Below are 8564 nucleotides of genomic sequence, written 5' to 3'. Positions count from 1 at the left end.
AGGATTAGGTGGATTGAAACTAAGCATAAGTGGGGTTTCTCATTTAACCTACTGTCCTTGCAATCATTTTCCTCATCCTAGGGCATGAAATACTTCTGACTTTGTTTTTATTATTTAGACCATTGTTGTCAACAACTTTTTCATGGCCCAGAGTTTCATCTCACTTAACCAAACTAAAGGAATGGGATAACTTACTGTATTCAAATAGTGTGCTAAGTTGTTTACTTTTTCCCCTCCCTGGGACTAACAGAGTATATTAACTTGGAGACTTAGCACCTATTTGCTTGGGGAAGTTTCTCTATTTCCAAAATATATATAAGATTTAATAGTTTACATTTAATGTATAACTCTTCATGCCTCTCTGGGCTTTCGTTTTCTAATCCAAGATTATTTTGAAGAATCTGTTATTTTTCACAAAAACCTTGACCTCTTTACCAACCTAAATAATTTTATTTTTTGCTTTTTAATAAATTGATTATCCATTTTAAGAAAAGAATGCAGTCTTAAGTTTAGCAGCTTATTACAGACTGTGATTTTTTTTCTTTTACAGCACTTTCATACAGATAGTATTTAAATATCTTGAATATGTATTTTCAAATTTTCTTTGTGGGAAAAAATAATTTATTACTTTACAGATACATATTGAATAGGCTGACAGATACAAACTTTGTCTCTTTTTTGCAATATTATTATTTAGATCAATTCACTGACAAAACATTAAAATACATGCTTATTAATAGGTATATTACTTAATAGTGCTTCCACAATTGATTTAGATTTTAAGTGAAACTCATATTTCAGTAGTTTCCTAATTAGATGTGTTTTCCTTCGGGTTTCTAACAGTGACATTGTGTCTGGAATTTGCGGGTTCTTGGTCTCGCTGAATTCAAGAATTAAGTCGCAGGCAATGACAGTGAGGGTTACAGTTCTTAAAGATGGTGTGTCTGGAGTTTGTTCTTTCAGATGGTCACATGTGTCCACAGTTTCTTCCTTCTGGTGGGTTCATGGTCTGGCTGACTTCAAGCGTGAAGCTGCAGACCTTTGTGGTCAGTGTTACAGCTCTTAAAGGCAGTGCGTCTGGAGTTGTTCATTCTTCCCAATTGGTTCGTGGTCTTGATGGCTTCAGGAGTGAAGCTACAGATCTTCATGGTGAGTGCTACAGTTTATAAAATCAGTGCCCACTCAAAGAGTAAGCAGCAGCAACATTTATTGCAAAGAGCAAACGAACAAAGCCTTCATAGTATGAAAGCGTACCGCAGGGGGTTTCCACTGCCGTTTTGGGCAGCCTGCTTTTATTTCCTTATCTGGCCCCACCCACATCCTGCTGATTAGTTCATTTTACAGAGCGCTGATTGGTCCATAGAACAGGGTACTGATTGGTGTTTACAATCCTCTAGCTAGACATAAAAGTTCTCCAAATCCCCACTAGATTAGCTAGACACAGAACACTGATTGGTGAATTTACAAACATTGAGCTAGACACAGGGTGCTGATTGGTGTGTTTAAAAACCCTGAGCTAGACACAGAGTGCTGATTGGTGCATATACAATCCTCCAGCTAGACATAAAAGTTCTCCAAGTCCCCACTGACTCAGGAACACAGCTGGCTTCACCTAGTGGATCCCCCACCATGGCTGCAGGGGAGCCCCCCCAGCCAGTCCAGTGCCATGTGCCTGCACTCCTCAGTCCTTGGGTGGTCCATGGGAGGAAGTGCCACAGCAGAGCAGGAGGGGGCACCGGCCAGGGAGGCTAAGGCACGTGGTAGCCCACTGTGTGGGGGCCTGGGCGTGGCAGGCTGCAGGTCCCAAGCCCTTCCCTGCCCTTCCCAAGCCCTCAGGCAGCTGAGGCCCAGCGAGAATTCGAGCATGGCCCAGGCAGGTCAGCAGTGCTGTGGAACCGGGCACACCCTCTACAGCTGCTGGCCCTGGGCCGGTGGCACTGGCCAGTGGCTCCAAGTGTGGGGCCTGTGGAGCCCACACCTGCCAGAACTCATGCCAGCCAGTGAGCGCCAGGTGCAGTCCCAGTTCCCACCTGGGCTTCTCCCTTAACACCTCCCTGCAAGCAGAGGGAGCCAGCTCCAGCCTTGGCCAGCCCAGAGAGGGGCTCTCACAGTGCCCGGGCAGGCTGAAGGCCTCCTCACGCACAGCCAGAGTGGGCGCCAAGACCCAAGGAGGTGCCCAGAGTGAGCACGGGCTGTCAATATGCTGTCACCTCTCAACATTTTCTTGTTGACAACTAACTTGAATCCGTTGATCCTAAAATTTCTTTTTAATGTCTAGTTATTCTTCTTTTATTAGTATGGTTTTCAAAAATATTCAGAAAAAACCAGATCTTTGAATTATGATTATAGTCTTCTTAAACTTCACCTAATACTTTTCCATGTTATTTAGAAAGTATTTTAAAAGTACTTAAAGCTTTATAGGGAAAATATATATTGTTTTGAAGTTCTGACAATGTTTTTTTTTTTTTTTTTTTTTTTGTGAGGTGGAGTCTCACTCTATTGCCAGACTGGAATGCAGTGGTGCAGTCTTGGGTCACTGCAACCTCCACTTCCCAGTGTCAGGCCTGTGAGCCCAAGCCTGCACGTACATATCCTGATGGCCTGAAGCAACTGAAGAACCACAAAGTAAGTGAAAATGGACAGTTCCTGCTTTAACTGATGACATTCTATCATGGTGATTTGTTCCTGGCCCACTCTAACTGATCAATTGATCTTCTTCTGGACAATGAGTATCAGAAGCTCCCCACTGAGCACCTTGTAACCCCTGCCCCTGCCCACAAGAGAAAAAAAACCCTTTGACTGTAATTTTCCACTACATACCCTGTAAGACTGCCCCACCCCATCTCCCTTTGCTGACTTCTTTTTTGGACTCAGTCCACCTGCACCCAAGTGATTAAAAAGCTTTATTGCTCACACAAAACCTGTTTGGTGGTCTCTTCACACAGATATATGTGACACCCAGGTTCAAGTGATTCTTCTGCCTCAGCCACTTGAGTAGCTGAGAATACAGGCATCCACCAGCATGTGGCACTATGCCCAGCTAATTTTTATATATTTAGTACAGATGGGGTTTCACCATGTTGGCCAAGATTGTCTCAATCTCCTGAATTCATGATCCACCTGCCTGAGCGTCCCAAAGTGCTGGGATTAACTGTACCCAGTCACAAAATCAATTCTTGAGCTTTAAGAGAATATGTTTTACAAAGGTTTATGTGACTTACCCTTCTTTTACTTCCCCCAGTATAGTACTTTACTTTTGACCTAACATTGTCTTTGACAATTACTGTATTATAATGGAAAGGATACTGGGAGTCAGGAAACTATCCAGTTACTTAAGTGCCTGTAGTCAAACTATGTAAATTTCTAGATATGTTTTTCTGCGTGTGTAAATGTGAAATTAATCAGAGTAGGCAATCCTTTAGGGCATAAAAATGTTTCATCCTAGAAAAAAGTAGTTGTTGCAATTTAAGAAATATGATAACTTTCTCATGTCATTTGAAAATCATGCAAATAAATCTGAGAAATAAATATTCTAAGATTAATAAAATAGTTTGTATTTCTCATTTTAGTAGAAAACTGTTTTATAAGACTTCTTAAATTCTTGAATGGAGAAATTTTTCTTGTGACTATTGTTGTACAAAATTTCTAATATTTTGGAGCCAGGCCTAATGCCCACACCTGTAATCCCAGCAACTCAGAAGCCTGAGTTATGAGGATCACTTGAACCCAGGAGTTTGAGCCTGTGGAGAGCTATGTTGTACCATGGCACTCTAGCTTGGGCAACAGAGGGAGCCCTCACACACACACACATGCTTAACCATGAACACACACATAAATCATGAAAAATTTTGCCTTGCTGTGATTGTAAGATACAATTAATTTTTCTGAGTTTCTCTTCAAAGGTTTAGCCTGTTAACTGCCTTGTTCTTTGTTCCCAAACCTAACTTTCTTGTTCTACATGCCTGCTAGTTACTGTAAAAAGCCCACCCACTTCCTGACAGCTCTAATCAGTAACTCACATCTCTTCCCTTGGTTACATGTACCCATTGTTCCCCCAAAACTTCACATCTCACATGCTTCACCACTGTCCCTCATGTCCCTCTTTCCTTCCATATTTAGAAATATATTTGCAAGTAGCCAAGCAGGTCAGCTCAGATTGTGCAGTCCAACCCCAGCCCATGGGGAAGTGACAGAGGTAAGGACCATTCATCAGAGATAAAAATCCCCTGTTCTCCTTTGTTCCCTGTGCTCTTGCAATCTTGATTGATGTGAGTGGAACCCTTCTGCAGAGGTAAATTGCCTTGCTGAGAAAACTTTTGCCTGAGTTCTGGTTTCACTTTGCAGCACCAGGCATTTATTTCCAGAGCTTTTTTATATCCAACATGATGAATTGTTCTAAATGGATAATTTTAAACAATTCAAGATAGTAAATGATTTTGAAAGAATACCAAGCCATTTCTTAATGGGAAAGAAAAATTCAAAACTCCGGATGCATGAGTTTTGTTAAAATAATAGAGATAAGTTTTACTGCTAAATTGCCCTAATTGTGGCAGAGTTGATAAAAACGTTGATTTTGTTGTTGTCATTGATTGTTTTGCTTAACTTAAATCTGTTGTAAGCATGAAGACAACTGAATTTAGGTAGTGGGGTAAATGTAGTTTTAAAAAGTGAAGACTGCTTTAGAATTTTGATTTTTTTACTTGGGATTTCATTGTAATTTTTTTTTCCTTTTGGGTTTTTGAAAACTAAAGCATGGTAATTTTTATGTTTGCCAGTTTAAATATTAATAAAGGATGTTATTTATATAATGCAGCAATTGTGGTGAATCTAAGATTACTTCAGTATTTCAGTTTATAGAGATGTAACAAATGTAAAATTAGTCTTATACCTGGAATCAGAAAACTTGTTGAGAGACTATTTATTAGCAGTTTTTCCAGTGTTTGTAACATTTCTCTAGCAGTAGTGTAATGTAATATAAATCTGCTATACAAGTAAACTAATGTAAGTTAAGTGTTTGTAAAGTGTATGAATACTTTGATATCTTTTATGGGATCAATGAGTTTGAAGTTTTTTATGATGAAACCAGTATTTTTATTTACTCTAAGACAATTGAATTTTTCTGTTAGTCAAAGAGTGATTTTCCCTATTTTCAGTTTTTTTAGTATTAGTTTTTGTCATTTTTCCCTCTCAGAACAGTAATAACCTTGATGCCTGTTGCCAAGCCCTTTTCCAGGAGAGTAACAAATATTTATATTTGGAATACCATAGTCCAAATGACAAGATGAATAGAAATTACCATTTGTATATTAACTTGGGTATTCAGTCTTCTAGTGGTTATCACCCAGGAAATGGAGCTCAACTTAATGGTGGACAAATGCTGGTACATAGCTCAAGTGATGGGCATATTGATCTACACCAAAGAGTAGGTAAAACAGTGTATATATGTAGTTCAAAGACTAAGCTCCAGCTGTTGTAACTGCCACTTACAACTATAATTTAATTTTTATGATTGAACAGTACAGAAATGCAGGTATTCCTTCTTCACAGCCACCTCAACAGTCATTTTCCATGCAAATGGAAATGAATCTATCTGCTATGCAAAGATCTTCACTATCACCACCACCTCCTCCTCCTTCATTTGTACATATTCCTCAGTATAGTACAAATCCTGTTACCATTGCAGGATCTCAAAACCTTGCTTCTGGACAGATGGTACCAAGAGGTTTACAAATTCCAAGAAATATCTATGGTTCTCCTGCTTCTATTTGTGTGAGGCGCACCTGTCACAGTACGCCATGGCAGTCCTCACTACAGGGCCCACTGCCTCATTATAGCCAGTATGCTTTACCTGTTTATCCACATCAACAGAACTATCAGCCATCTCAGTATTCTCACAAACAGCAGATCTCTCAATCAGCTTACCAGCCACCACCTACTTCTCAATGTTCTTCACCCTTCAGCTCTCCTCAGCATCAAGCACAGTCTTCCCAGTTGGGCCACCCAAGTGCTCATGTCTTCTTGCCACCTAGTCAGGACCTCCTGGCTGTCAGAAACAGTGAAATCATTCAGTAGCATGTATCCCATACACAACATTTAGCTCACCCAGAGGATTCATGAAAAGGATAAAAATTACAGTTGAACCTTCTCAAAGACCTGGAACAGCAGTTAATAGGAGTCTTTCACCCATCAGTAATCAACTTGCTTCATGGTAATTGGCATTTTCTCTATGCAGGCACTGTAACACCTTGAAGTTCTTCTTCAAGGGGAATGTATAGCCAATCAAAGCTTTCAATGAATGTGAATCCCATGCCCATTACATATACACAATGAAGTGGACCTTCGTGTGCCCTATCACAGTCTCCTCAGATAATACCACAACTATCTGCAGTTTTAAAAATTACTGTAGGTGGAGCAACAACTGAAAATATTTAAAATTTAGTGGACCAAAATGAATATTTGGCCAGAACCTATTCAGCCAATTTTAGTGACTCCAGGCCCTGGAGGAAAAAAAAAAAGTCAGAAATATCAGAGTTCTAGTTCTGAATCAGATGACTATGCCTACATACAGGGTGAATTTTAATTGTTTTATGAAATTCAATCTTTGTGGTGAAGTGAAAAATTCTTATTCAAAATAAAAGTTATTTATATTCACTATTAAGTTTGTTTAATATTTATTAAATGTTGAACAACATAATTTATAAGGATAAGGCAAGTCCTTTAGAGTCATCTATAAATTTACTTACATACAAAGTCCTATACATTTTTCTTATGAAAAATCCAGCATGAGAAAACCTAAAACACTTCTCAGGATAATGAGAGAAAGATGCCAATGAGTCAAATGTATGTTGTCAAAAGTACAGACTTCAGAGAGGGGAAAATACATTTTTAGAGGGAGTATAATCTTCATCAAAGTGAAAGAATTTAAACTTTGGGGGAAAATAGTCCTGAAAGGGGTAACGATAATTATAAGGTAGAAGTGGAATTAGAATGAACATACTAATATGTGTGATATTGGGCCTTTTTAAAATATACACACAGTTTGAAAGAATCTGATTGAAAATATCACATAACTACATGGATGTATAGGTGCAGCAGTTACATTTTGGACTATCTAGTTCTATTCCATATAAGTAGGATAAAACTTGAAAGAAATTTGAGCAAATGCCAATTAAAGTTAGATGATAGGATTTCTTATTATTATTTTATACATAATTTCCAGGTAACTTTTTCAGTGTTATCCTCTGCAAGCGCCCTATCTTTAATGCTATAGAGCCTTGCTGTTACATCAACAAGCAAGGATGGAGAGGTTAGCAAAGCAACTGCAACTTGAGAAAGGGGAGCTAGAGCTATTAAAGGCTGAAGTTAATGACATGGAGCATGACCTGATGCACAGATGGCTAAGAAGGGTCAGCTGCACTACTGTGATCCCAACGGTAAGTGATTTGTTGGAATGTATTGGAAGGAAGATGAGGATATTAACTGTCTAGGCAATTTTATTTTTTAGTATTTACTTCCTGCATAGTGGTTGAAAACAATGCTTTTTGTCACAATAACTTGATGGCTTATTTTGCGTGTGAGTGATTCTATACACATATAATCAATATACAACATATTATTTTTATAAATTGCTTTCATTAAAAATAGAAATGAAGACTGAAACTTGACCAAGATAGAGACTGGAGATATTATTTGTTATTCTCCTTGAATTTATTTCTTCTAGGCTTTTCTTTTTTGAGGGGGGTTCTTGCTCTGTTGCTCAGTCAGTGCAGTGGTGCGATCTTAGCTCACCGCAACTTCTGCCTCCTGGGTTCAAGTAATTCTCACATGAGCCTCTCAAGTAGCTGGGATTACAGGGGTGCTCCACCATGCCTGACTAATTTTTTTTGTTTTTAATAGAGACAGTTTAACCATATTCACCAGACTGCTCTCGTACTCCTGACCTCAAGTGATCTATCCACCTCTGTTTTCCAAAGTGTTGAGATTACAAGCGTGAGCCACTGCATCCAGCTTGAAGTTTAATATTCTTTTCCAAAGAGTTAAAAAGAGACCAGCATGAATTTGAAAGATGTATTGCCATAAACTATTTTTAATGCTTCTGAATTTTATTTAATATAAGTAATTTTAAAAACTGGATTTTAGAGTATTGTTAAAATTTATAAGAGGAATTAGTCTAATGAAAATATTGGCCGGGCGCGGTGGCTCAAGCCTGTAATCCCAGCACTTTGGGAGGCCCAGGCGGGCGAATCATGAGGTCAGGAGATGGAGACCATCCTGGCTAACACGGTGAAACCCCATCTCTACCAAAAAATACAAAAAAACTAGCCTGCCGAGATGGCGGGCGCCTGTGGTCCCAGCTACTCGGGAGGCTGAGGCAGGAGAATGGCGTAAACCCGGGAGGCAGAGCTTGCAGTGAGCCAAGATCCAGCTACTGCACTCCAGCCTGGGCGACAGAGTAAGACTCCGTCTCAAAAAAAAAAGAAAAGAAAAGAAAAGAAAAGAAAATATTAGGGGGATATATATTTTATGTGTTGGTTGATACTTATGAATTTTAAGTCCTTTTTTTT

At 39.0% G+C, this 8564-nt stretch overlaps 1 pseudogene; it reads left to right on the top strand.

Annotated features, from left to right (window-relative positions):
* Window positions 1–935: 935 nt before the first annotated feature.
* On the top strand, window positions 936–7487 carry LOC139361006 (TGF-beta-activated kinase 1 and MAP3K7-binding protein 3-like; annotated as a pseudogene).
* The last annotated feature ends 1077 nt before the right edge of the window (window positions 7488–8564 follow it).

This window comes from Macaca nemestrina, chromosome Y, assembly GCF_043159975.1.
Source record: "Macaca nemestrina isolate mMacNem1 chromosome Y, mMacNem.hap1, whole genome shotgun sequence".
Taxonomy (NCBI): domain Eukaryota; kingdom Metazoa; phylum Chordata; class Mammalia; order Primates; family Cercopithecidae; genus Macaca; species Macaca nemestrina.
Note: the sequence above shows the minus strand (reverse complement) of the source record. Positions and strands in the feature narration are given on the sequence as shown.